The sequence below is a fragment of the Oryctolagus cuniculus genome, chromosome 1, assembly GCF_051225735.1.
Source record: "Oryctolagus cuniculus isolate XC-2025 breed Fujian yellow rabbit chromosome 1, ASM5122573v1, whole genome shotgun sequence".
In the NCBI taxonomy this organism is placed as follows: Eukaryota; Metazoa; Chordata; class Mammalia; order Lagomorpha; family Leporidae; genus Oryctolagus; species Oryctolagus cuniculus.
Window position 1 is genome coordinate 1,044,483 of NC_142867.1, and position 27,536 is coordinate 1,072,018.

The 27,536-nt window shown below is 54.1% G+C and overlaps 1 protein-coding gene across 3 annotated transcripts in view; it reads right to left on the reverse strand.

Annotated features, from left to right (window-relative positions):
- KCNQ1 (potassium voltage-gated channel subfamily Q member 1) overlaps positions 1–27,536 on the reverse strand; it is a 275,965-nt gene that overhangs the window by 160,526 nt on the left and 87,903 nt on the right. The gene's annotated exons all lie outside the window — the stretch shown is intronic.

The following is a 27,536-nucleotide window of genomic DNA, read 5'->3' on the forward strand; positions in this document are numbered from 1 at the left end:
CCACATACGCAGTAGAATACGTAAAATATATAAGGAACGGATACTGATCAATAGCAAAAAAACAAATATCTTGATTTTAAAAAGTGGACCATGGCCTGAATAGACATTTTTCCAAGAAAGATACACGCATGGCCCACAGATATGTGAAAACTTGCTCAATATCACTAATCATCAGAGAAACTCAAATGAAAACCACAAAAAGATGTAAAAGTTAAAGCAGATGAAAGCTTTAGGTGTAAGTTCTGAAACCACAAACTTCAAAGGACACAGGTGGAACTCCGCCACTGGGCTCGGCTCGGCTTCTTGGATGTTACACCAAAGCACCGGCTACAAAAGCAAAAACAGACAAACTGCCCCCACTGAGAACTTAAAAATCTTGTGTAACAAGTCAACCAACGAGGAAGGCAACCTACAGAAAGGGAGAAATATGTGCGCATCACGTATCTGATAGGAGAACTCAAAGTCAGCCACAAGCAGCTCCACTGAGCTGTGAGCAAAGGACTCCAGCAGACATGTCTCCAAAGGAGACAAACAAATGGGCGGCCACACCTGGTCACCACGTCCACAGCACAGTGAGGTGCCATGCTGAGGTGCCACAGGAGGGAGGGACGAAGACTTGGTGAGGATGTGGGGAGCAGGAACCCCACCACTACTGGTGGAATGTGAAATGGGGCAGTCCGTGTGGAAAACCAAGGCGAGAATTAACACAGGATCCAGCAATTCTACTCTGGCAAACACCCTCAGGCTGAAGACAGGGCTCAGGGAGACAGGTTCCCCGGACTAGAACTGCAGTTCAGAAAACATGAGAGTGGCCCAAATGCCTCTGGATGGAGGAGTGGATAAGCAGAATGCAGTATATACTAAATATTACCCCGTCTCAAAAGAAAAGAAATCCTGATACACGCTACAACATGGAGAAGGAAATGTGCTAAATTGTGGACACGTTAGATGTGCCAGTCACAAAAAAATTCTTCGTACTTCATTTTATATGATCTACTTAAAAAATCATGCAAACAGAAAGTATAATGTTGGTTTCCAGGGGGTAGGGGCGGTGGGAGTGTGGGATTATTGTTTAATAGGCACAGAGCTTCATACTTACAATGAAAAGAGCTGTGAGAAGGGAGTTAGTGATGGCTGCACAGGATTATAAATACATCTATTTGCCACTTAGGTGTATACTTCAAAGTGGCTAGGATGGTATGTTCGGTATTTTTTTTTTTACCATAATACAAGCATGAGAAAAAGCAAACATGATTTTGATAAGACAGCAGAGGAGCAATGCAGATGACCTTTGATTTGGTGATGAGGTTGCAGATACGACTTCAAAAGCTTGACCCATGAAAGAAAGAATCGTAAACTACATTTATTTAAAAATTGAAACTTCTGTTCTTCAAACAGACAATCAAGAGAATGAAAACACCAGTACAAGCCACAGAAGGAAAAAATGCTTGCAAATATCATTATCTGATAAAGGAATGCTATCTAAAAATATACAAAGAACGTTTGAAATTTAACGATAAGAAAACAAACAAGTTGATTAAACAACGGCCCGAAGATCTTAACAGACACCTTACCAATGGAGGTATATAAATGGCAATTAAGTACATGGATAAAAAAACTCTGATATCATTAGGAAAATGCAAAGTAAAACAAAAATGAGGCAACTCTACACACCTGTTTGAATGACCCAACTCCAGAGCACTGGCAACACCAGATGCTGACTACTGTGTGGAGCCAACAGGGTCTCTCAGCCTTTGGTGGTGGGAATTCAAGGGGGGACAGCCATTGTGGGAGACAGTTCGGCAGTTTGTATATAAAAATGTACTTGCACCACAGGCGCCAACACGCATAGCCTTTGTCTTTACCCAAAGGACACGAAAAGCTGGCCGTGGTGTTCTTGCAGCCTTCTTTGTTTGCTGAAACTTGCCGGTAGCTGCGTCCTTCAGTGACTAGCGCTGGGACAGGACGGCTCTGGATCCGCGGGGCGGACTATGCAGCACTAGAACAAGCAGGGCCCTTCAGGTGACAACGCTACAAAGTTGCGAATCCATCAGTTCTAACAAACTGGCCACTCTGGTGAGGGCTGATGACAACGGGAAATATACAGGGATGCGGGACATGAGAAATCTCTGTACTTTCAATTTTTCTGTGAGCCTACTTAAAATTTCTCTTAAAATTGTTTTTCACACACACACACTCACATCCACTCAAGGGAATCAAACAGAAAATAACGGCTACTAACAAAACAAAACAAACCAAAACCTAGGGAAGAAATGAGGGACACAAAAGTGGAGACTTTCTAAAACAACTAAAATGTCAGTTCTTTCTTATCAATAATTCTATTTTAAACAAGTTGGTTAAATTCTGTAAAAGGCTGATGATGACAGTATGGATGAAAGTTGTGATTAAATGCACGTGGCCTGTAAGAGACTCACTTTCAATCCAAAAACACAAATAGAAAATAAACAGAAGAAAATGAAAACAAAAGCATGAATAGAGTACAAGTGGACAGATGGAAAATGCTACCCAGGGAAACACGCTCTAAAAGAAAGCCGGGAAGAAACAAAAGTAGACTTTAGGTCAAGAATTTTACAGGAAACAAAAGAGGACATTTCTCAGCAAGAAAAGTGTGAATTCATCAAGAGGCTTAATTCCAAGTTTACACACAGCGAACGTTCGGCTCCTCAGAAGACAGGGAAACGTCCTCAGAGCGAAGGGGCGGCTTCTGCCCCAGCATGTGGAGGTCTCGATTATGGACAGAAAGAAAGAAGAGATGGGAAGGGGAATTTACAAGGATCCTAGAACACATGAGAACGGAAGCGGATACTCCAGTCTGTGGGCACAGCAGAAGCCTTCCAGGGAGACTCACAGCATCAAACATCTCGCCTGCATTCACAGAGAAGAAAGGTCTCCAACAGCCTCATGCTGTATCTCAAGGAAGTAGGAAACAAAAAAGGAAACTGAACCCAGAGTTCACAGAAAGAAGGAAAGACAGACCAGAACAGGAGTGAATCAGAGCACAGGAAAACCACAGAGAATGACCAGCAAAACAGACGGCTTTTTTTAAAAAAAAAAAGATTTATTTATTTATTTATTTGAAAGGCCTAAATACAGAGAGAGGAGAGACAGAGACAGAGGTCTTCCATCTACTGGTTCACTCCCCAAATGGTCGCTATGGCCAGGGCTGCACCAGGCCGAAGCCAGGAGCTTCTGCTGGGTCTCCCACACAGGTGCAGGGGCCCGAGTACTCTGGCCGTCCTCAGCCGCTTTCCCAGGCACACTAGCTGGGAGCTGGATCAGAAGTGGAACAGCTGGGATTTGAAACGGCGCCCATATGGGATGCTAGTGGAGGCATAACCTGCCATGCCACACAGCGCCGGCTCCAAAATTGGCGTTTTTTAAAGAAAATAAACAAAATTGACAACCATTTTGCTAGACTAAGCAAAAAGAAGACTCAGATGTGAGCAGATGAAAGTGGAGACACTAAAACAAACATGTCTCAGAAACCGGAAGGCCGGCAGGAACCACGATGCACGACTGTGTGCCAACACTGAGTAATCTAGAAGGAAAGAATAAAATACCAGGAAACCAAACTACATGATTCCGAAAACCTGCACAGACCAAAACCAGAGACTGAAGCAGTAACTGAAAGCCTCCCCCCAAGAAAACCTCGGGGCCTGCCAGTTTCGTGGCTAAACATAAGAAGAATTAATATCAACGCCTCTTATACTCCTCCCCAACACGACACAAACTGAATGCTTGCTCACAAATGTCACAGAGCCACCTTGACCTGAGCCACAGGCCACGAGGAGACTACAGCCAGCTTCTGATGAACACGGATGCGGAAACCTCCATGAAACATCAGCAAACGGAATTCAACAGCACCTCAGAGATGCTACAGCATGACTGAGCGGGACTTATCCTTGGATGCAAGAGAGGTTTAGCATCCACGCATCAATCATGGTCCATCACATTTTTTAACAGAATGAAATACAAAAACCACACAATCATCCCAATGGACAGAAAAAGCATTCAACAGAGTCCAGCATCCATTCGTGATAAGGACTCTGCATGGTCGAGGCATGGAAGCAAAGTTCCTCCATACAAGAAAGGCCAGTTATGAACCACTGACAGCGACATGATCATTACTGAGGAGAAACGGGGAGCTTTCCAGAGTCTTCGGAGCAGCACGCTGCCACCCTGACCGCCTCCACCCACCCTGGCACGGAGAAGCCCAGCCAGCGCAGTCAGACGAGCAAGATAAGCGACATCAGCCCAACCGGCAAGGAAGAGGTACAATCGCCTTGGTCAGTCACGTGATACTCACGTACAAACTCCAACGGCGCCAGTGAAAACTGAGAATAAATGAATTTAGTGGAGTTACAAGGCATATACTACCACACAGAAGTTAATTATATTTCTTTTTTTTTAAATTTATTTGACAGATAGAGTTAGACAGTGAGAGAGAGAGAGAGAGAGAGAGAGAGAGAGAGAGAGAGAAAGGTCTTCCTTCTGTTGGTTCACCCCCAAATGGCTGCTACAGCTGGAGCTAAGCCGATCCGAAGCCAGGAGCCAGGTGCTTCCTCCTGGTCTCCCAGGCGGGTGCAGGGGCCCAACACTTGGGCCATCCTCTACTGCCTTCCTGGGCCACAGCAGAGAGCTGGACTGAAAGAGGAGCAGCCAGGACTTGAACCTGGTGCCCACATGGGATGCCGGCGCCATGGGTGGAGGATTAGCCAAGTGAGCCACGGCACTGGCCCCATAATTATATTTCATTGATGAATTATAAATTAGCTAAAAAGAAACCAGCAATAAATGCCAATTATTGAAGCATCAACTATGTAGAAATAACTTTCACAAAGGAGGTGAAGGACATAGATCCTGAAAACAATAAAATGAGTATGAAAGGAATCAAAAAAGACCACAAATGACTGGAAAGATATTCTATGCTCATGGATTGGAAGAATATTGCTAAAATTTCCACACTGCCAAGGCAGTATACAGATTTCCACACTACCAAGGTAGTTTCAATCACATTCTTTACAGAAATAAAAAATAATCCTAAAATTTCTATGGAGCCATAGGAGACCTTGATTACCCATAACAATTCTGAGAAAAAAACTGGAGGCACCCCCCTGTGATTAAAAACTAAATTACAAAGCTCTAGTAAGCAAAATGGCGCAGTGCGGCAGAAAAATAGGTCAATGGAACAGATCTCAGAAAAATCCAATCTATACAGTCAGCTGGTGTCTGAGAAGGGGCCAAGAAGACACTAATCGAGGACATACAAATGCAAACCACTGCAGAGCCTCAGATGTGCTGGGGCAGCTGTTGTGGAAGAGAGAAGAGGTTGGCAAAGCGTGGAGAAAGTGAACCCTGTGCACTGCTGTTAGGAATGCGGTAATTTTGGAAAACAACATGGAGGCTCCTGAAATAATGTGAACTGGTCCAGCAGTCTGTTCTGGTTACAGACAACTAAAGATGATGAGGTCACCACCTCATAAAAACCTTTCCATGCTCACGCTCATCTCAGAACAGAACAGCTCAGACAGGGAAGCCATGTTCACAAGGAGCAGACAGGGAGCCGTGTTTCTAAGGATGGCCTTCGGTGGATATCACTAAGCCACCTGCCACAACATGGATGAGCCTCGACCACACCCTGCTAAGTGGAATAAGCCAGACATGAACAACAAAAAATACTGCGTGATGTCACGTGTGGAGTCTGAAAATGAAGAGTTAAGCATGCAGAAAGAGAACACACACAAAGTCACCAGGGGAGTGCGGAGGACAGACATGGGGCTTAGGCTGTCACAGGAGGGCCTCCCGGAGACAAGCCGCCTGTGAAGGAAAGGAGCTTCACCTGGCCGTGACGCCGGACACTCACAGCCCAGCTCAGCCAGCCCTGCCGGTTTGGCGTGTCCTGACGGCATTCTCTCTGCAGTGCAGGGAACCACGTGTGCGGGAGGAGGAGCATGGGACAAGTCACGGAGCGGCAAACCTGGCTGGGTCCACAGCAGGCTTTTACTGTCAACCCTCACCGGAGCCACCTTCTGCAGGCACGCCAAAAGTGACCAAAGGGTCTCCCACTAGGCCCCTCGTGGAGTAGGATTTCTCCCTCTTAGTTCCATCAACTGATGACTTGGAGGTTTAACATGCACCACGAGTCCAAGAGGCGTATCCATTCAAAACACAGCACAGGTTAAGGTTTGTAACTCAGCAGACACAAAGGATGAAGCAGCCCAGAAAATCAGCAAAATGAGGCCTGGGGCTGACACCAGTGCGCTTCAGTCAGAATTTTCATCGGATGAACAGGGTGGCTGTTGCCAGCACACACGAAGAACATGTATGTAAGATGGTGGCATATACACCTGCACCACTCTAGTCACCATTTGTCTTCATCATTATGTTGTACGCCTTCAACACACACAGTAACGTTAATTTTACAGACAATAAAAAACCAAGAAAACAACCAGATAGAAGCTCAAGAACAAACAGTGCACTTGAGTGATGCTATAAAGCAGACGAGTGCTGTAGACCGCCCACCCCCAGCAGCACGCACGTCCTCCTGAAGCCTACGTGCAGTGCTTTACAGGAGGTAACATGTGTTGGGTCACAAAATAATTTCAGTAAATTTTCAGATTGAAATCGCCAAAATTTATTCTCCAATCGCAACAGAATTAGGCAAGAGGTCGATAATAAAGCAACTAAAAAATGAACAAATTTGGGGAACCGAAATAACACAATCTAAAAACTACTGAGTCAAAGATGACATCCAGAGAAAATTTGAAGATAATTTCACACCTTTCACAACATGGGTACAGTGAAAGCAGTGCCCAGAGGAGTGAAACAGTGGTGACAGCGACGCTGTGACAGCAGGTCAGTGAGCCCACTCCACACCTCGTGGAACCAGAGAAAACAGCAACCTAACCCCAAGTTGGCAGAAAGAATGAAATAATACATATGAGGATGGTGATAAAGGAAGCAGATTATAAAAACAATAGATAATCAACTAATCCAAAGTTGCTTGTTTCTGAAAGCATGTTCGAAACTGGAAAACCTTTAGCTAGGGTGAGTAAGAAAAAAGTGAGAGAAGTTGGAGCTATCTGAATCATAAATGAAATGGGAACATAATTGACCAGAAATAAAACTAAGACAACACCAAAATTACCAGTAGTGACTTCAGAGGAAATAGAAATTATGACTGGGTCTATAACAAGTAAAAAGTTTAAATCAATCATCAAAAAATCTAGTGAAGAGAACAATAACACAAGATGGCCTGTGTGTTGGATCATAGCAAACACTGCAGGAGTTGCACTAATCCTTCTGAAATACTCTTTCCCAAAAGGGAATACTTTGCAACACATTCTGTGAAGCCAGTATTACCCAGATTCCAAAGCCACACAACTATACCATGAGAAAAGCTAGCTACCAATACCCCTTTTAGATGCAAAATCCTTAATAAAATACTAGTAAATAAAACCCAATAGCATATTAAAATGATTAGAGTCCATGACGAAGCAAGGTTTATATCAGGAATGCAAGTTCAGCCCAAGAAAGTCAGCGCGATACAGATGTTCTTCAACTTCAGATGGGGCTACAGCCTGATAAACCCATCATAAACAGGAAATATCATGTCAGTATCGCGTTTAACAACCAGCCCACTGAACCCCGAGCGTAACAGACAGTGTCCGCGGCGCTGGCTGGGAACCGCAGCTCCGTGCCGCTCCCAGGACCACACCAGTGCACCGCACTGCGTGCTGTTGGCTCGGCAGAGGTCGGAATGCAAATACAGTTTCTACCAAACGCAGATGACTGCCACAGCACCATGAAGGTGAAAAACTGAACCATCATAGGTTGTGAAACACAGGCACCCCCACACTAACAGGGCAAAGGAAGAAAACCCATGCGATCATCTGACTTGGCACAGAACAAGCATTTGACAAAATCCAACATTTCAGAATAGAAACATTCAGAAAGCAGGCGCTGAACGGAGCTCCCAACTGTGATAGAGGGCACGGCTCACGTCGCGCTCAGGGCTGAACACTGACGCTTTCCATCGGAATCGGGAGGGAGACACTGGTGCACCGGATCACCACTGCTACTGAAAGTTTAACCACAGCAACCGGGCCGCATCCACGTGGGGAAGAAAAACACAAAGCGCTTTTTACACATGAGCTGCTCCTGCATGCAGGGGATCTCAGAGAACCTGCAGACAGCCGAGCTGACGGTGAGTGCATGTTCATCTTCCTGCCGACCAGGGAAGGGGCGCTGAGAGTGGACTTTCTGCCCGTGAAAGCCCCGGGAGTGACCTGAACCACGGAGAGGGAAGAGTTACACACTGAAACTACACAGCACTGACAGCAATTAAATAAATGGAACAGCATCCCATGTGCATGGAGTCAAAGACTCAATACTGGCTTTTAAAAAGATTTCTTTATTTATTTGAAAGTCGAGAGAGAGAGAGAGAATCTTCCACCTGCTGATTCTCTCCCCAGATGGCCACAACAGCCTACACTGGGCTAGTCTGAAGTCAGGAGCATCTTCCAGGTCTCCCACATGGGTTCAGGGGCCCAAGCACCTGGGCCTCTTCCACTGCTTTTCTCAGGTCAGTGACAGGGTGCTGGATCGGCAGTGCAGCATCCGGGACATGAACCGGTGGCCACCTGGGATGCTGGGGTCCCAGAGAGCAGAGTAACCAGCTCTGCCACAGCGCTGGTCCCTCAATGCTGCTAAGATGGGAGGACTGGCCAGTGAGCCACAGGCTCAGTGCCGTCTACCCAAGTCTCAAGGGCTCCTGCTGTGGAAATATAAAAGCTGACCTCAAAGGAATGGCAAGAGGCCCTAAGTATCTAAAATGATATTTTCTAAAAGTTTAATTTCATCTACTTGAAAGACACACACACACACACACACACACACACACACACAGGGAGAGAGGGAGAGAGAGAGAGAGAGAATGGTGTTCAAATGTTTCCATCCACTGGTTCATTCACCAAACGCCTTCAACAGCCAGGACTAGGCCAGGCCAAAGCCAGGATCCAGAACTCCATCCAGGTCTCCCACAGGAGCAGACACCCAAGCACTTGCGCCAGCATCTGCCAGCTCCCAGGATGCATCAGCAAGAGCTGCATCGGGGCAGAGCAGCGGGACCCGACCCAGCACTCTGATATGGGCCGCAGGTGTCCAGAGTGGGATTAACCTGTGGCGCCACCACAGCCATCCCTAAAAACAATCCATGGACTGTGCTGGAGGACTCACACTGCCAACTGTAAAACATTCAAAACGAAGCGGTACGGCACAAGGGCAGGCACGCAGACCAGGGTGCATCAGAACCACACATCCACATCCCCTGATTTTAGAGAAGGGCCCCAAGGACCTAACAGCTAACCAGTCCTCTCTTCGCCAGATGGTGTGGGGGTTGCTGGGTAGCTGCATGCTACAGAACTACGGTGCATCCCTACCTCACGTCATTAAAAAAAAGGGCCAGAGACCCACATGCGAGGGCTGGAAGCATGACGTTCCTAGAAAGCACACGGGGCAGCCTTTCTGCTCGCGAGCAGCAGTGAACTCTGAGTCTGCGGCACAGGAACTCTCTCGCGCACGAATGTGCCGAGTGCTGCCAGGTTCCCTTCAAAATGCTTAATTTCTACTACGTGGGTCTCACCTATCAAAAAGGGAGGCACAGAAGGAATGCAGAAAGAATATCCCTAGACAGAGAGTCCAGCATTTGACGTCCAAATGGAGAACACGGGTATGAAACCGGCAGCGCCCGGCATGCTCGGGAGGACTTCTGGAGGCCGGAGCTGACTGAGAAGCGGGTGTGTCTGAGCGGGAAGGTGGTGCGCGCAGACACTGTCCTCACACGAAGCACCAGAGACGAGCTGGAAAGGCGCCCCAAGGCGCCCCACGCGGCCAGACCGTGCAGAGGACACAGCTCAACAGGGTGTGCGCACACTGCTCGCGTCTTCTGACAGAGAAGGGCAAGGAGCGCCGTCGGCTCTGTAAGGCATGCGCACGCACACGCACACGCACTCCACCAGAACCCAGAAATCGGCTTCCTGCAGGCGGCAGGGTGGATGGGGAGGGAGGACGTGTCTCTTGGTAGGCCCCTTTATGAATTTTGACTTTTGCAAGTATGTTACTGTTTTGTGTATTCAAAACACACAATTTGAAAGATGGGGGTCGCTTCTGGGTCAGTGGAATGAGGGAACTGTCATAGCCACTCCCTAGAAAACAATGACAAAACTGGGTAAGACTGTCAAGAGCCACCTGTTAAGGACTGGAGATTAACCCAACGCACACTGCAAGTCAAAAAGCATTTACTCAAGAAAAACAGCGAAGGCTCTGCAGCAACAGCGGGACCTGTGGTGACCTAACCTGGGGCTGCCACCCTGACCCGAGCTTCATGGCCCCGAGGACTGGTGACCTCTCAGCTCACAGAGACGCCCGTGTCCACTCTGAGCTCCATGAACACCCTGGGTGCCACGTCGAGCCAGACTGAGTTCAGCAGCAGATAGTGGAGGGGAGCCGTCAGCACAGCCACCCTTGACCAGGGCTGGCTGGATCTAACAACGGAACAAAGAAAATATTAGACTGGACTCCCAGATATGGAAGACGGTACCTGCTCTCCAGAGAGGTCGGAGAGCCCTTCCCTGGCCCCGCCCCGCCCCGCCCTGGCTTCCACTTAATCTGGCCGAGTGTGAGAGCCTGTGAGAGCAGACAGGACATAGCAGGACGGAGCTGGGGAGTGCCTGAGCCTCAAACAAGCTCCAACCCGCGCAGGGGTCCCTGCAGAACAGGGGGTGGGATCTGCAGGCTCTGGTTGTTTAAACAAAGTCTCTCACTCACGCGGCCTGACCACTAGGCTGCAGTGAGCCCAGGGCGACAGCCATAGGAACAAGGGCAAGAACGCAGCAGGACAGCAGAGACATCAGCAGCCGCGCTCAGGGCCCAGACCCGGAGTCGGGGCCCGAGACAGTCACCACCCAGTCTGCGTTCCCACAACATCAATGTCAAGTCACCAGTTTCACACAGACATGCCACAGGGCTCGTGAAGGAGCAGAGAAATGTGACCTTGCGACAAAAACACTGAGCGGTTCCGTAGAAGCCGCCGCGAGGGGCCCCGTCGGCCTGCGCAGACCGAGCTTTCAACACAAGTGAGAATGCGTGCGAAGGACAGAAGAGCGAGACGACGACTCATCCAGCGCAGGCTCTGCGGACGAAGAAAGGAGTTTGCAGAAACCAAACAGAAATTCTGGGGTTGCCAAGCACAAGAGTGGAGAGCAAAGCCTTACAGAAACCTCGAGCAGGCAGGACAAAGAGCCAGCGGACGTGAGGAACCCACAAAGCGCCCCGCGGAAAGCAGCGAGGGGCAGAGCTGGCAGCCAGGCCGACCGCCGTGGACAGTGGGAGTGGCCAGTCGCGATGCATCTGCCTTGAAAACCCCCGGCAGAACAGGTGTTTGAAGAGATGCTAACCTGACGGTCCTGCTTAGCCCCAGTTATACTACTAAGAAAATCACTTTAATAATACGGGAAAGAGGGATGGGCACGTGGTGCAGGGGGTCCAACTGCCTGTTCAGACATGTGTGTCCCTGAACGGGGTCCTGGTTCAGACCTGCCTACTGGGCTTCTGATTCAGCTTCCTGTTCACGCAGCAGATGATGGCTCAAGTGCTTGGGCCCCGACACCCTACAGGGGAGACCTGGATTGGGGTTCTGGAGTCCTGGCTGTTGTGGGCATCTGGAGAGTGAACCAGCAGGTGGAGGATCTCTGTCTCACTGTCTACCTTTCAAGTAGATGAAACCAACAAAGGATTAGAATAGGATATTAGACCCTACCTGGTCAACACACGGAAGGCAGCGGAGGAGGAAGAGAGGAACAGGAGAGACATGAAACAAAGGAAATGGGTAGCAACAGGGTGGCCATGAAGCCTAGCAGATCAATGACCACCTTGTATGTAAATGAAGAGGCGATTTACCTAAAAGCACAGCATTGGAGTGCACATCATCTCACCACTCCCCCGGCCTCTGGGCTGCGATCCAGCGTACATGGCCTCCGTGAGACCACACCCTGGGCTGGGATCCGGGTACACGGCCTCCGTGAGACCACACCCTGGGCTGGGATCCGGGTACACGGCCTCCGTGAGGACACACCCTGGGCTGGGATCCGGGTACACGGCCTCTGTGAGGACACACCCTGGGCTGGGATCCGGGTACACGGCCTCTGTGAGGACACACCCTGGGCTGGGATCTGGGTACACGGCCTCCGTGAGGACACACCCTGCGCTGGGATCCCGGGTACACGGCCTCTGTGAGGACATACCCTGGGCTGGGATCCGGGTACACGGCCTCTGTGAGGACACACCCTGGGCTGGGATCCGGGTACACGGCCTCCGTGAGGACACACCCTGCGCTGGGATCCCGGGTACACGGCCTCTGTGAGGACACACTTTCAATTCAGGGGAATTTTATAATAAAAAGGGGCCAATTCAACAGGAAAGAGATAAAAATTATAAAGAAAAATTATAGTGAAGTTAAAATTCTATATGTAGTTAACAAGAGCCCTAAAACAAATGAAATATGAACTTGGAGAACTGAAGAGAGAAAGACGATTCAACAGTAATGGACAATTTCCACACAGCAGTTGTGTCACACTTTTTGATGGCTGGTTCTTTCCTGTCTTCTGCTTCCATCTAACGTGAGGGGTTGGCTCCTGACTGGCTGCCTGCCTGGGGTGGTGTAGGCCACAACCCCCTCAACGAGCCTGATCTGAACAGGGCCGGGCCTGGTGAGCCTTTGGATGGGAGATGGTGGGGCTGAGGCCACGGGGCCCAGTGTGGAACTGACTTCTCACCAGAAACCGTGGTGCGTGGAAAGCAGCCAAGGACACACTCAGAGCGTGTCATGGAAGCAACACTCCCACAAGCCAGCTGGGAGTCCTGGGGCCAGAGAAACGTCTGTCTTGACACAGGCTCAGTCTCTGGGAAGGCCCACTTCTTGGCCCACACATGGCTGTGTTCTGATGTCCTCACAGGGTGGAAGGAGTCCTTCAAGGGCTCCGGTACACACGTACCAGTCCCACACGTGAGGGCTGCACGCCATGGCCTGCTGACCCGCAGGTGCCCCAGGCCCAACACCATCGCGTGGGACGCCAGGACTTCAACATGCGGCGGTGGAGCACCCCAAGCATCCACACCGCGGCGATGTCCGCGATGTCCATTCGGACAGTCAGCCCCACCAGGACGGGGAGACAACCCAGAGCACCCGTCAGTCCGGAGACGGAAAGGAAGGCCCGCAGCTTGCCCAGCGCATCCACTGGAAGCCACAGCTGCTCCGCCCTTAACGACGAGGCTGACCTCCCCCTTCAAGAGCTGGAGGGAGGCCGGAAGGCTGCTCTGCCGCCCGGGTTCAGCGCGCACGGAGGACCCATGCAGGACAGTCTGGTCCGGAAAGAAACCCAGGGGTCCAGGAGGACAGAAAGAAGGAAACTCCGGCGGCTGCCGGCGGTGCTCTCTTCAAGATCAAATCCCCAGGAGCCCACAAGAAACTGTGTGACTAACAGATCGGCAAGGCTGCAAGACACCAGACCTGCAGTTCAACCATGATTTCTGATACCAATAAACAGTCTGAACATAAAATTAAGAATACAGGGGCCAGCACCTGGCACAGTGGCTCAAGTCACCATTCACAACACCTGTGCTCCATTCAAGTGCCTGGCCTGAGGCTCAGTTTCTCTGCTCCCAGTCCAGCTCCCCACCACGGCACAAGCTGGGAGGCAGCAGAAGACAGCTCAAATGTCTGAGTCCCTGCCACCCACGTGGGAAAACCCGACAGACTTCATGGCTCTTGGCTTCAGCCTGGCCCAGCCCTGGCTGTTGCAGATATTTGGGGAGAGAACCAGTGGATGGAAGATTGATTGATATCACTCCCTCTCTCTATGCCTTCCAAATAAAATGAAAATAAATTTAAAAATCTCATAATATCAAAAAATAGAGCACAACAATATGTATATATTTAGTGTCACAGAGTTAAACACTAAAAATGGTTTAGGGGCTGGCTCCACAGCGCAGTAGGTTAATTCTCCGCCTGCGGTGCCAGCATCCCATGTGGATGCTGGTTCTAGTCCCGGCTGCTCCTCTTCCAACCCAGCTCTCTGCTGTGGCCTGGGAAGGCAGTGGAGGATGGCCCAGGTCCTTGGGCCCTGGCACCCGCACAGGAGACTGGGAAGAAGCCCTGGCTCCTGGCGTCAGATCAGCTCAGTTCCGGCCATTGCGGCCATCTGGGGTGAACCAGTGGAGGGAGGGCCTTTCTCTCTATCTCCTCCTCACTGTCTGTAACTCCACCTCTCAAATAAATAACATCTTTTAAAAAATGGTTGAAATGGTCTCTATGATAAAGAATACTTGGAGATAAATTTGACAAAGTGCGATAGCAGACCCTATCAGCTCTAAAATGTTGTTGAAGAAGATCTAACTAAACGTGAAGCCCTCAGACTCGGGGTTTGCAAACTCAGTATCATTAAGGCGGTAACCCGCTGGCATCAGGAAGGTGTGACACGCTCATCTGATCTGTGCCGTGACTCCATGCAGTCCTCGCCACATCTCACCTCCCTTCTTGGTAGCCTGATAGAAACTCAAACCCAGGCCACCAACAGTCTTGGGAAAGAATGAAGTCGCAGCACGCACACGTCCCGACTTTTCACTCACTGCCCAGTTCAGCATCAGCCACTGGGAAACTGCAAATGTGCACCACAGTGCGCTGCCATGACCCCACCAGAGCGGGGCAATCACCCCCGAATGCCGGCAAGGATGCAGACATGAGCTCGCTCGCACATTGCTGGAGGAACGGGCAACAGTGCAGCCGCTGGGAACCAGCTTGGTGGTCTCACACAAGACTGGATGTGGTGGTACAGGTCAGCGGCTGGACTCAGGGCTTTCGTCCCGAGAATGGGGAGACTCGCGTTCACCCACCCCGTCGGTGCGTCAGGCGCCTGTGCTGCTGTGCTAGGTGACCGTGAACTCAGCGGCTTCCAACAATGAAACTAGAGGCCAGAGTCTGGACTCCATGGGAAAAGGCGAATGCGTCAGCAGGGCTGGCCTCCCTGGAGGCTGTGGAGCCTGTGGGAGCCCGTGGTGCCTGCCTGTTCTTATTTCTGGACGCCTCATCCCACTGCTCACCCTGCTTCTGTGCGCTCCCGCCAGTAACCGAGTCTCCCTTTCCCTCCCTCTTAGGAGGAGAGCTGAGGTCACACTGGGCCCACGCACGGAATCCACGACTCTCTCCTCCAGATGCTCACACACTGGCAGAGCCCCTTCTGCCACGTGAGGTGACGGTCACTAGGACCTAGGCGCTCTGGGGACGGGGGTTCGGCCGCTACATTCCAGAAGAGCACCAAGCCAAGGCCGTCGGGGTCCTCGGCTGAGTGGATGGTCAAACAGAATGTGGCACACCCGCCATGGGCTACTCCCACACCGAACAGCCCGGAGGGCTTTCCAGAGGACTGAATGAAGTCAGAAAAGCCAACTCACAACGTACCTCGTACTAAGTGATTCCAAATGTCTAAGCTGCAGGACCGGGCCAGCGCTGTGACATAGGTGGTAAAGCTGCCGCCTGCAGTGCCGGCATCCCACGTGGGCACAGGTTCAAGTCCCAGCTGTTCCTCTTCCAATCCAGCTCTCTGCTATGGCCTGGGAAAGCTGTAGAAGATGGCCTAAGCCCTTGGGCTCCGGCACCCACGTGGGAGACCCAAGGAAGCTCCTGGCTCCTGGCTTTGGATTGGTGCTGCTCTGGCCATTGTGGCCATCCAGAGAGTGAACCAGTGGATGGAAGACCTCTCTGTCTCTCCCCCCTCTCTGTAACTCTACTTCTCAAATAAATAAATAAAATCTTAAAAAATAAAAAAAAAAAAACCTGCAGGATCAGAGGACAGACAGTGGACACCAAGAATGAAGGAGGAGTGGGAGGGAAGCAGGTAAGGCTGTAGAAGGATAGTGCAGGGGAGAGCCCGGCGCTGTGGCGCTGTGGCACTGTGGAGCTGTGGCACAGTGGGTTAACGCCCTGGCCTGAAGCGCCAGCATCCCACACGGGTGCCAGTTCAAGACCCGGCCGCTCCACTTCCCATCCAGCTCTCTTCTATGGCCTGGGAAAGCACCGGAAGATGGCCCGTGTCCTCTGGGAGACCCAGAGGAAGCTCCTGGCTCCTGGCTTTGGATTGGCACAGTTCAGGTTGTTGCGGCCAATTGGGGAGTGAACCAGCGGATGGAAGAGCGCTCTCTCTCTCTCTCTCTCTCTGTCTCTCTCTCTCTCTTTCAAATAAATAAGTAAATCTAGAAAAAAAAAAGGATACTACCAGGGGCCCTCAGGGACAGAGGTGCTTGGCACCCACCAGGACCCGTGCGACATCTCAGGCTCATGCAGCTTTAGAAGACGTCACCTGCGGGTGTGGGGCTCCTCTGCATTAATTGCATGTGAATGCCTACGAGATTTAACTAAAAATGGGCAAAATACACACACTGCACTGGAGGAGACGCAGGGCCGGCAATCCCGCGGAGACGCCAGGACAACGCGGGTCAGAACGCGACATGGAGCGCCCCTCACATGGCCGTTTCTCCCAGTGCCATCTGTGGAGCGGCCACTTCAGCTGCAAAACCATCACCTTGCACCTCTGCAACGCAGAGCTCCAGGAAGCCCGAGAGCCGGGACCGCGCTCGGTTCCCGAGGAGCGGGCACGGCCTTGGAGACAGTCTCCTGCAGCTCAAGCAGGACAGCGTGTCCACACCAGAGAGGCAAAGGACATCAGCGGCGAGGGAGCTGGCAGCGCGGCCGAGCGCCGCCGAGTGTGTGACCCGAGTCTGGCCGTGAGGAGACCTCAGACCAAACCCAAGAAGCAGGAGTTTGAAAGCTTCATAAAAGCCAGGCTGGCGATGCTCCAGAGCCAAGGGGCCGGTGGGCGGCTCGAGGGAGCAAGGCCTCCGCTGGCCAGAGGACAATGCTGATGTCCCACGCACAGGCAGAGGGCTGCCTTGAGCCTGCCTGGGGCAGCGCTCGGCCACCCCAAGATTACACAGGGTGCGCTCCGGGAAGGCGCACGTGGCGCTGGCTGGGGGAGGCGGGCTGTCCCCCACAGGAGGGTTCACGTCCCCTCCTTGCAAGTGTTGCATAGACCAAGCAGGCTGCAATGGGATTCTGTGTCTGAAGCCTTAGGAATCACCGCCCCGCAGCGGCTTCCTCCCCATGGGAGGTGCCAAAAACCCGCAGCACCACCCGCAGAAACCCTGCTGCAGGTGCTGACTGGGAGGCACAAGGGAGCCTGCGAGTGGCGGCCCCGCAGCGCCCACTGGGGTCAGGAGCCAGGAGTGGCCCAGCTGCGTGAGGGCCAAGCCGCACCCTGCAATGTCGCTGCCAGGCCCCTGGCTCCCAGGGGGCTCAGGGGAGAAGGGAGGGCGTGGGGCGGTCCCCGCAGAGGCCCTGAGCTGGGGGAGGGGCCCGGGGGGCCTCCGTCCAGGCTGTGGTATTTGTGGCTGCAGCCCCAGCCAGCTGCTATACTCGGGAAAGTCATCATCACATAATAAGACACCTCTAGACAGGCACGGAGCTTCAAGAGAGCCTTCTAGAAGGCTGATCCAAACTTGGAAAAAACGTGGCCTTCAGGCCGTCCATACAGCCGGAGGCACAGCCCAGGCGTCCCAGCGTCCATCCTGCCACAGAGCACGCCAGGAGGCACAGCCCAGGCGTCCCGGCGCCCATCCTGCCACAGAACATGCCGAGAAGTGCGCTGGGAGGCCGGCAGAGAGGAGAGGTGCCGAGAGGCCTGTGAGCCTGATCCCCTGTGTTTGGAAACAGTGGTAATCCCTCCATTATGTCATGTATATTTCACTTCATTGTATATCGTAGGAGCACAAGGAAAAATGGGAGCGAATAAATCCTAGATTATGAACACAGAGAACGGGCGAGGGGCCAAGCAGAGGGCTGTGCTGAGACACACGCGTTCTGCACGTCCACAATTAGAAAGCCCGGCGATTCCCGGCGGGCTGAGCCCGGTGCCGTGCGGCCCCGCTGACGGGAAGGAGCGCTGGCCTGGCGTGGACGGGGCCGGGGGCCACGCTGGCGGCGTGCAGGTGCCACGGCCCTGGCGTGCAGGCCCTGGGCGGGAACTCGGTCACCTCGGCAATCCTGGGGGTGAGCGCACTTAGCATTCGGATTCCACGGCGGCTGCCCGCCCAAGGTCCCGCGGGAGTGAACGAGCGGGTGGCGCCCCGGGAGGCCGCTGACGCTGAGGGTCTGTGCTCCAGACCACTCCACGGTCTGCCGCCGCCCGACTTGCAGACACGTAATTACAAAGAAAGGGTTCACTTTCCTGCCCCAGAACTTGGCAGCTGCGGAGGCTGGAAGAGGAGGGAAGCCGCGGGGGAGCACGCGTCCCGGAGGCAAGGAAGGCCCGGGACCCGCAGGCCACGCTCGCCTCCACGCGCCCTCACCTGGCTCCGTGCTCAGAGGAGACACAGCCTGAACTTAGGTCCCTGGGACTTTCAGAATGATCTTATTTTTTATACATGGACACAGATAAAATCTTCATTTAAAAAAGTGGAGATTTTGTAAGCTACATCCTTTCGCTGTAAGCCTATTAAATTAGAAATAAATAACAGTGATAAAAAGTTACTGCTTACAAATTAAGAAAACATTTCTTAAAAGAACTCTAGATTAAAGAGAAAAATAAAAAATCAGGAAAGCAATGAAAAGGAGCCTATTTCATCCTAAGATCTACATGTCACAGCTAAAGCTGCAATCAGAGGAAAATTTATGCCTTTTTAGTAGAAAGACTTTAAATAAATGAGCTAAATATTATTCTTAATTATGTAAAAAAAGAAAACAAAACGAAGTCCCTCAGGGAGAGGGAAGTAACAGAGACGAAAGCCCCAACTGACGAAACGAGCACAAATACCACAAGGCGCTTTCCTGACCACACGCCCAGTAAGTGCAACAGGGCCTGACCGGGGAAATGGGCCCAGTTATAAAAGCCCCGGCAAGCAAAGAAATGACAAGGAAGAGCAAGGTCTCCCCAACGGGGAGGATCAGCGGCCCAAACTTGGAAAGCGTGGAACACAACAGGCACTCCTGAGGACAGAGCAGTGCGAGCAGGCGGAGGTGCAATCAACCAACGTCCCGAATCCCCACCAGACGCAAGAGGACGCCCTCTGACACGGGCTCACGGAGCAAGGTCGCCACTTTTCATCTCCAGGGCTTTGTAGCAGTGGAAGCATCTAGTGTGCTTTTTAAAACATGTCCGTACTGATTTAAAGATAGACACACACACACACACACACACACACACACACACACACGGACACACAAACTCCCTCCCAAACCGGGGAACTCGGCCCAGGTTCCGCTGCCTCCCAGGATGACAGGAGAGGAGGCGGGTGGAGGCCAGGGCGGCACGTTCGGACGTGACAGCTCCCCGCTGCGGCGTCACACAGTGGCTTTCATTTGCATTCATCTAACAATGAATGATGCTGACATCTTTTTATGTGTTTTGGTGCAGTGTGTGTGTAAATCTTTTGTGCATTTTTGTCACTTGTTACTTATTATTCAGTTCTAGGCACCACTCATGTATTCTAGACAGAGGTCCTTTATTGGGTGGATGGTTTGGAAGCATCTCCTCCCCTCCTCTGGTTTGTCTTCATTTCCTCAACAGAGTCTGTCTAAGAGAAGGGTTAATTCTGCCAAGTCCAGCCCATCGATTTCTTTCTATGACAACTCATGCTTTTGGCGTCATACCTAAAAAAATCCTATCCCAGGACCGCAAAGCTTTTCTCCCATGATCTGTAAAATCATCTGAGGCTTTTAATTCTATGGCAAATTTCAAGTTCTGTACGTGATGTAGATCGATGCTCTTTTTTTTTTTTTGGCATTTCAGTATCCAGTCATCCTCTGGCTGTGTTGAGATCACCCTTTCTCCACCAGATGGCCTTGGCGCCTGGACCAGCACCCGGCGGCCTCGAGGTGTGGGCGACCTGGACCGCCGTCCTGCTCCCTCGGCCTCTTGGCCTCTCTCCACGCTAACATCACACTGCCAGTGTCTGTCCTCCAGCTTGGCCGCTCATTTTCAGAACGGTTTTGGGCACACTACAACTTTGGACAGACATGATACTGAATTCAGAGCTCAGTGTTCAGCCTTGTGATCCATGAGCAGGCTGTCCCCCTCCACTCCTGTGGGTTGTCTTCCATTGCTCTCAGCATTTTAGTCCAGAAGACAGCTCCTTCATATGGGAACAGCTACTTCCTGCTTAAGGCTGATGCAGGCGCCTCCGTGAGATGCCTACGTCAGGAGACACGCTGATCCTGTCTGCTGCTCCAGTTCTAGTGGCCACTGGATGTCCCACAGACAACCATGTCAGCCACCAGTAAAGACCGCTGCTTTCTTCTTCCCCAATCGGGGTGTCTAAAAGTTGCCTTATTTCTTTGGCAAAGATTATCCAGTTTAAGTGTTAGAGCTGGCTTGAAGTATGGAATTGTATATCATCTGTATTAGGTTAAGGAAGCTCCTTTTTTAAAAAAAGATTATTTACTTATTTATTTATTTGATAGGTAGAGTTACAGACAGTGAGAGGGAGAAACAGAGAGAAAGGTCTTCCTTCCCTTGGTTTACTCCCCAAATGGCCACAATGGCTGGAGCTGTGCTAATCCAAAGCCAGGAGCCAGGTGCTTCTTCCAGGTCTCCCATGCAGGTGCAGGGGCCCAAGCACTTGGGCCATCTTCTACTGCTTTCCCAGGCCACAGCAGGGAGCTGGATGAGAAGAGGAGCAGCCAGGACTAGAATCGGCCCCACATGGGACGCCGGCACCTCAGGCAAAGGATTAACCTACTGCACCATGGTGCCCCAGGAAGCTCCTTTTTAAAAAGATTTATTTATGTATTTGAAAGGTAGAATTACAGAGAGGGAGAGAGAGGGGGAGGGAGGGAAAGGGGGGGGAGGGAAAGAGGGAGGGAGGGATATGGGGAGAGAGATCTTTCATCCTTTGATTCACTCCCTATACTGCCACAATAGCCAGGGCTGAGCCAGGCTGCAGCCAGGAGCGTGAATTCCACCTGGGTCAGCCCCACGGGTAGCAGGGCCCCAAGCACGTGGGCCATCTTCTGCCGCACTCCCAGATGCAGTAGCAGGGAGCTGGCTTGGAAGTGGAGCAGTCAGGACTGGAACCGATGCCCACACTGGATGCCGGCATCACAGGCTGTGGCCCACAGCACCAGCCCCCAGGCAGCTCCTTCCTGCTTTCTGTTTGCTGAGCCTTATGATGAATGACTGCTGGCCTGCACCATTTGTCAACATGGACGTTGCATTGATTTTCTCACATCTCCAGCTACGCTCGCATTCCTGACTCCCGCTTGGTCCTGGAGCTGACTTCCGACCATGCAGCTTGGACTCTGCACCTGTTTGGGAGACTCTCACCTGCAGCCTTCCTGTCTTGACGCCTCTGGCTGGCTGGCATCACCAGCCTGCCGCTGGCCTCAGAGCTGCGAGGTGTTCTCTCCTGGAGCCTGGGCCTGAGTCGTGTCTGGTCCCTGCCGTACTCTCTGGGGAGGATGCTTGGACCTACACCTTTGATCCCAGGTACACAGCTGTTCAGGGTTTAGGAAATTTGTCAGTGTCACCCAAGTTGTTAAATAATGGAGTTGTAGCAGTAGAATCTGTACTGATGCCATGGCTCATTCCACATACTGATGATTTGTTTCTTCTTTTTCTCATCTATTTTGGTTAGGACTTTATCCATTTTATTGACCTAAAACATCAGTTTTAATCTTTTTAAAATTTTAGATTGATTTTTAAGTTTTTTTTAAAGATTTATTTATTTATTTTTGAAAGAGTAACAGAGAGAGAGGAGAGGCAGAGAGAGAGGTCTTCCATCCGCTGGTTCACTCCCCAAGTGGCCACAACGGCCAGAGCTGCGCTGATCCAAAGTCAGGAGCCAGGAGCTTCCTCCGGTTCTCCCACGTGGGTGCAGGGGCCCAAGGACCTGAGCCATCCTCCACTGCTTTCCCAGGCCACAGCAGAGAGCTGGATCAGAAGAGGAGCAACCGGGTCTCGAACTGGCACCCATATGGGATGCCGGCGCTTCAGGCCAGGGCGTTAACCCGCTGTGCCACAGTGCCGGCCCCAAGGATTTTGAAGTTTGAATCACAAGTCCTTCCCCCTCCCCCGATCCTGCCGCTACTTCTTGGGGGTTTGATTTGCTATTCTTTTCCTCGCTTCTGGGGTTCGAAGCTGAGCTCACGGACGGAAGATGTGCGGGTTTCCCGAGCACTGCCCCGCGGCGCCTGGCGCCAGCAACACGCTGCACGGCCACTTCCCACTCATTTTCGCTTGGTTTCCTCTCTGACCCTGCGTTCCTCGGAAGCAGGCTTTCTAAGTACCTCAGGACAGAGGTCCCTTTGAGAAATTAATTTTCCATCATTTCTGCTGTGGTCCAAGGACGTATTTCGAGCAGCCGAATCATCCTACGTTTCCTGAGCTCTGTCTCGGGGCTCGCGCTGTGCTCAGCTTGCTGGATTTCCTGCGTGCCCCGGGCAGCCCCGAGAGTCCTGCTGTGGTCGGGGCGGCGCCCAGAAGCGTGCTAGGTCACACTGTGTCGCTCACGTCTGCAGCCGTCCTGATGTGCGTGACATCTCTAATTGTGGATTTGTTTCCCCTCTTTATTCCTTTTGGTAACTGAATTTGAAGTCACACGTAGAAACTGCCGTTCCTGAGCCAACAATCGGAACACGGTGCGTCTGTGCAGGACTGCGCTGCTCGTTCCTCCAGACACTCTGCTCCGGGTCTTACGTCCTGCTCGGCGGCGGCGGAGCTGGAAAGCCAGCAGCTACCTCCATCAGGGCGGGAAGATGCTGCATCTGATCCCAGGGCACAAACCACCCGACGGCACAGCCTGCCCCGCACTCTTTCTAAATCAGCCCATGGATTCTAATGCAGGTCAGAAACATGAAACTACTGGTATAAATATCTGCCCGGAAAAAAAAAACCGCCTTTAAAATATCATTGCAAGTGGCATGTGGCGTTGACCGTGTCACAGCCAGTAAAAGCAGGACTGAACCTGGGCAGACCACATGGCACCAGTGGCACCAGCCGGGGAGGGGACAAGGTCCCACAGGAGCAGTCACTGCCTCCAGGCAGTAAGAGGACAGGCCAGGCCGCCCCACGATGCCTGTCTTCCGTAGGCTCCACGAGGGACGTGTGCCACTCGGACAGGGGCCTCTTCTCACCATCGGGTGTGGGCAGGTCCAGGCGCCTGGGTGTGGGCGAGGACAGGGGGTGTCTGTGGGACACGGGGGCAAAGCTGGAGAGGGCAGGTGGACCCGTAAGTTGCACGGAGGCTTCTGGAGGGCACACGGATCCCTGGAGGACTCTGAACCAGGCCTGCCCTGCCTGGAGCCATTTTCTGGCCGCACAGACCCTACTGGGCAGGCAGACAGGAGGATGCAGCACTGCCGCCCATGGGGCAGCAACGGCCAGCGGGCCACAGGGGGACAGAGGTCAGAGGGGAGGATGAATGGGAAGGAGCCTAGGCCTCCCCTTGGCCCACCCTGCTCACGCTCACTGGGTCCAGAGGTCTGTGCCCAATTCCCCGGGCCCCTGCGTGTGACCACCAGGAGGGCTGCCAGAAGTGACGACCACAAGTCTCGTCCACATCACACCTCTCAGAGCACAGCGCAGGTGCCAGGAGCAGTGCTGGGACCCTGCTCTAGTCTGAACGTGGCCCTCGGCAGCACTGGCAGGAAGACCAGGAAGTCTCAGGTGCCCCACCCTGGCTTCTGAGCCCCTGGGCCGACTTCGGGATAGCCTGTGAAACGCAGACCCTGGCCTCCCCCAGCCCTTCTGTGCCCAGATCTGGAGCAGCGGCCTGGCTTCCGCTGTCGGGGACAGCCCTGCCTGGTGCCCCGCTCAGGGCCCTGGCTCGTGGTGACTGAAATCCCTCTACAGGTCACAACCAGGTCGCTGAAACAGCCAGCGTCCTCTGTCCACACCACCAGCACGCCCGGCAAGGAGGGAACTCCCCAGGGCCGAGAGCAGAGTCGCTGCCGCAAAGCCGGCTGGGTGTGGGGAGTCGGCCCCGCGTGGGAAGAGGAGGCAGCGCCTGGAACCAGGCTAGCAAAACCGGGTGAGCCACGTGCACACAGAGCCGGCCTCCGGGGAAGGCTGGACTCAAACAATGCACACCCGTGCTCCGGCACAGGCAGGAACGAGAGGAAACTGTGTGTCTTGGCCGGTTTCCTGGAATGTGGAACCCGGAGTCTCCTCCGGCTGCGTGCGACTCAGGCACGCTCCCACCGCGGCTGTGGCTCTCGAGAACCCAGCCCCACCTGTAAGTGAAGACCCCAGAAGTCCTGTGTGGGTTCACCGGGTCACCGCAGCTTCCCTGGAGGAAGTCAGCCTCCGACTGGACACAGCTCAGGCAACCGCACCGACCAGCTCACAACCGCCACTTACAAATGCACAAGGAAAATGGCCACCACGATCCAGTCAGGGGGAGAATCAGCCTCTGTGAGAGCTGCAGACGTGCAACTCAGGACACAGGCCGCAGACCACGCACGTCAGCGGCTGCGAAGGCAAAGTCACAACGCGGAGGGACCAAGGCACAGGATGCTGCCGAGGCACAGAACGGAACACACATGTTACCGAGAGCAGAGCGCCCCTGGGGCATCAGGCACCCCCGAGGAGCTGCAGACTGGCCAGGGGACCGCCCCCTGGAGGGTCACCACCCGCAGCAGAATGATCGCGACCGCCCCCTCCGCCCACGCCGACCTCAGGAGCCAGCAGTCGGCGGGCTCCATCTGCACGTCAACCTCTAAGCACCCCCACCAGAGGTCCTCCCCCGAGAGCTAGTGCAGAGCGGTAACAGCAGCAGGGACAGACACGAGGCTGCACCCCGGCACCTCCCCGGGGAATGAAGTGATGCCCACGTGCGGCGCAGACAATGCAGCCGGGAGCCCAGGTGGGTGACCAGAACAGGAACAGCGGATTCAGGGGGCCATTCGAGCCGCAGGAGCTGAACACCAGGCACGGTGGCCTGGGGACTGGGAACAGCCTAAGGACCCAGGGGCCGGGGCCAGCGAGGCTGAGAGGCGTCTGCACCCTGCCGAGCGTTCAGCACAGACGCCTGAGGGAGCCGCCCAGACACAGGCTCGGGAGTGCAGGTCACGGCCCCGGTGCTCGCACCTGCACACTGGAATTAAACGGCCCCTCACTCGCCCAGTGCCCCGAGCACCTCGAACTCCACCTTGCCCTTCCAGGCCTACAGATCCTATCCCCACTCATCGCTGGCTTCCTTCTTCCGCTTCGGCCCATGAGTGGTCCTGTGGTCCCTGACCCCTTCCGTACCAGCCCTGCGGAGGGCACACAGGGCCCAAAGCTGACCCACAGCTGCTGCTAGACAGGGCCTCCCCGCTGACGTCCGAGCTCTGTGCACTTCCTGATCGGCAGCAGCCACAAGCCCCCAGTCACGCTCTCGGGAACCAAGGCAGCGCCAGCACGTGTGGGGAGCCCACGCGGCTTCACCGAGCTGGTGGCACCGATGCCACATTCCCAGCCGCCCCCGCTGCTCCCGCTCACAGTGGCTCTGCCCGGGCTGGCCTGAGCCCCTCCCGTCCTGCCTCACTGTCCTGCTCCCTTGGCGGCAAGCGGCCCTCTCCCCGTGCCTGCCCCACACAGAGCAGCCCCGGGGCAGACGTCTTCACCACTGACCAGCACAGCGGGAGGCTGGGCGGGGGCACTTCCCCACGAGTGACTTTCCAATACGCCTCTGTGACCCCTTCCCAGCAAGGCGGTGCTGGGCATCACGGCAGTTTAGGAGATGCACGGACCCCAAGGTGAGGGTGGCCAGCTCTGCCAGGGTCACCTGGGCCTGCAGGTCTTGGGACAGAAGTCCAGGACACTGCGGAGGTGGAAGGGAAGTGACGAGTGGTGACTTTCCCAGCCTGAGACCCAGGCCAGCCTCTCCCCTGCCCAGCGTCTCCAGAGGCACCCCTTGCGAGGAGGCCTCTACCAGCCGCAGGGGAACCTCCCCCAGCCTCCCGGGAACTAGTGCCACCTCCACCTCGAGCAGCCACGTGGGGCTCAGTGCCCGGAACGGGGCTCGTGGGGCCTTGGCTCGGGAGGGCTAGCAGGAAGCTCGGAGCAGCCTGCGGGGAGAAGAGCTGGGCGAGCCGGTCACATGGGAGGCAGGACAGGGGCCGGGCAGGGCCAGGCAGTGTGGGCACCTGGGAGCTGGGGATGCTGTCTCAGGCCGAGGAAACAGGCAGAGCCCGCGAGGCAGGCTGGGCAGGGCGGCTCCGCCCCAGGCCTCCTCTCGCCTACAGCCGGCACGGCTGACGCCCACCTGGCCCTTTGGGCAGGAGGCTGACCGGGTACCTGATGTGCTCAGCACAGTGGTCCTTGGGATCCTGTGGGCAGCAGCCAGGCCCCAGCATCACGAGCCCTGGCCTAGGTGTGGGCAGTGGCCGCCCGGTCCTCACTCCGCTTCCTCCGTGGCAGGGCTGGGACCCCGGTCCCTCCCTGGTGCTGGGAAGCCTCGAAGTGCAGCCTCCCAAGCGGGCCTGCCTGGTCCCCACCACGCTCCTGCTGTTGATGGCTAACACTGGCCCACCTCCTGCCCCAGGTCAGAAGGTCACAGGTGCAGCCCCTCTGTAGGCTTTCTCGGCAAGGACCACGCCCTTGTGGGTCTGGATCCTGACGACCCCACCCCTCCCCAGCCTGCCCTGCCTGCCGCCACACCTGTGTGTCCTTGGGAGCGCACGGCTGTCCCTGGGCAGTCTCCACTGGGCCACGTGAGGGGAAGCACAGGTAGGTGGCAGGTGCAAGCGGGCACCCTGCTCCAGAAGCCTGGTGCCCGGGGCCCAGGGTCCAAACCCTGGCCTGGCTTTGCGGTGCAGCCTGGGCAGGAGCAGGGGCTGGGCAGCTTTCCTGGTGACGGCAGCGCGCCAGGGCTCTGTGAGAGCCTCCTGGTCAGAGGGCCCAGGAGTGTCAGGTGAGCCGGGGGGAAAGCTGCAGGAGGGCAGGTGGGCCGCGCGTCCCATCTGGGACCTCACAACGACTTCACAGCATAGGCCAGGCTGCATGGACAGCCTCGCCCGGCGTCCTGCCTTCAGCCAGGGGCCAGCTCTGGCCACACCCATGCTGCCCATGAGCATTTGTGGGTGGCGCCCATCTGTATGGCGGGACCATGGCAGCAGCCTGCGTGCACCGTGTGCCCTTTGTGCCTGCACCAGTGGGCAGGCGGGAGTGCACGCCCGGGGCTCATCAGGATGCCACAGGGTCCCTGGGCCGGGGGATACGGAGGGGCCTTGGTGGGAACGACTTGGAAACGCGCGCGGTTCTCTCTCATACACGTCGTCCCGTGAGCTTTCGGAAGCCCCCCACGCGGCGTGGACTCCTCACTTTTCGTTCCACTTTTCCACCAGCCAGCCCAGCAGGCACCCTCACATTTCTGACCGAGGTCGGTGGGCTCCACAGCACGGAATTCCCCCCATGGCTGCCTAGCAGCAC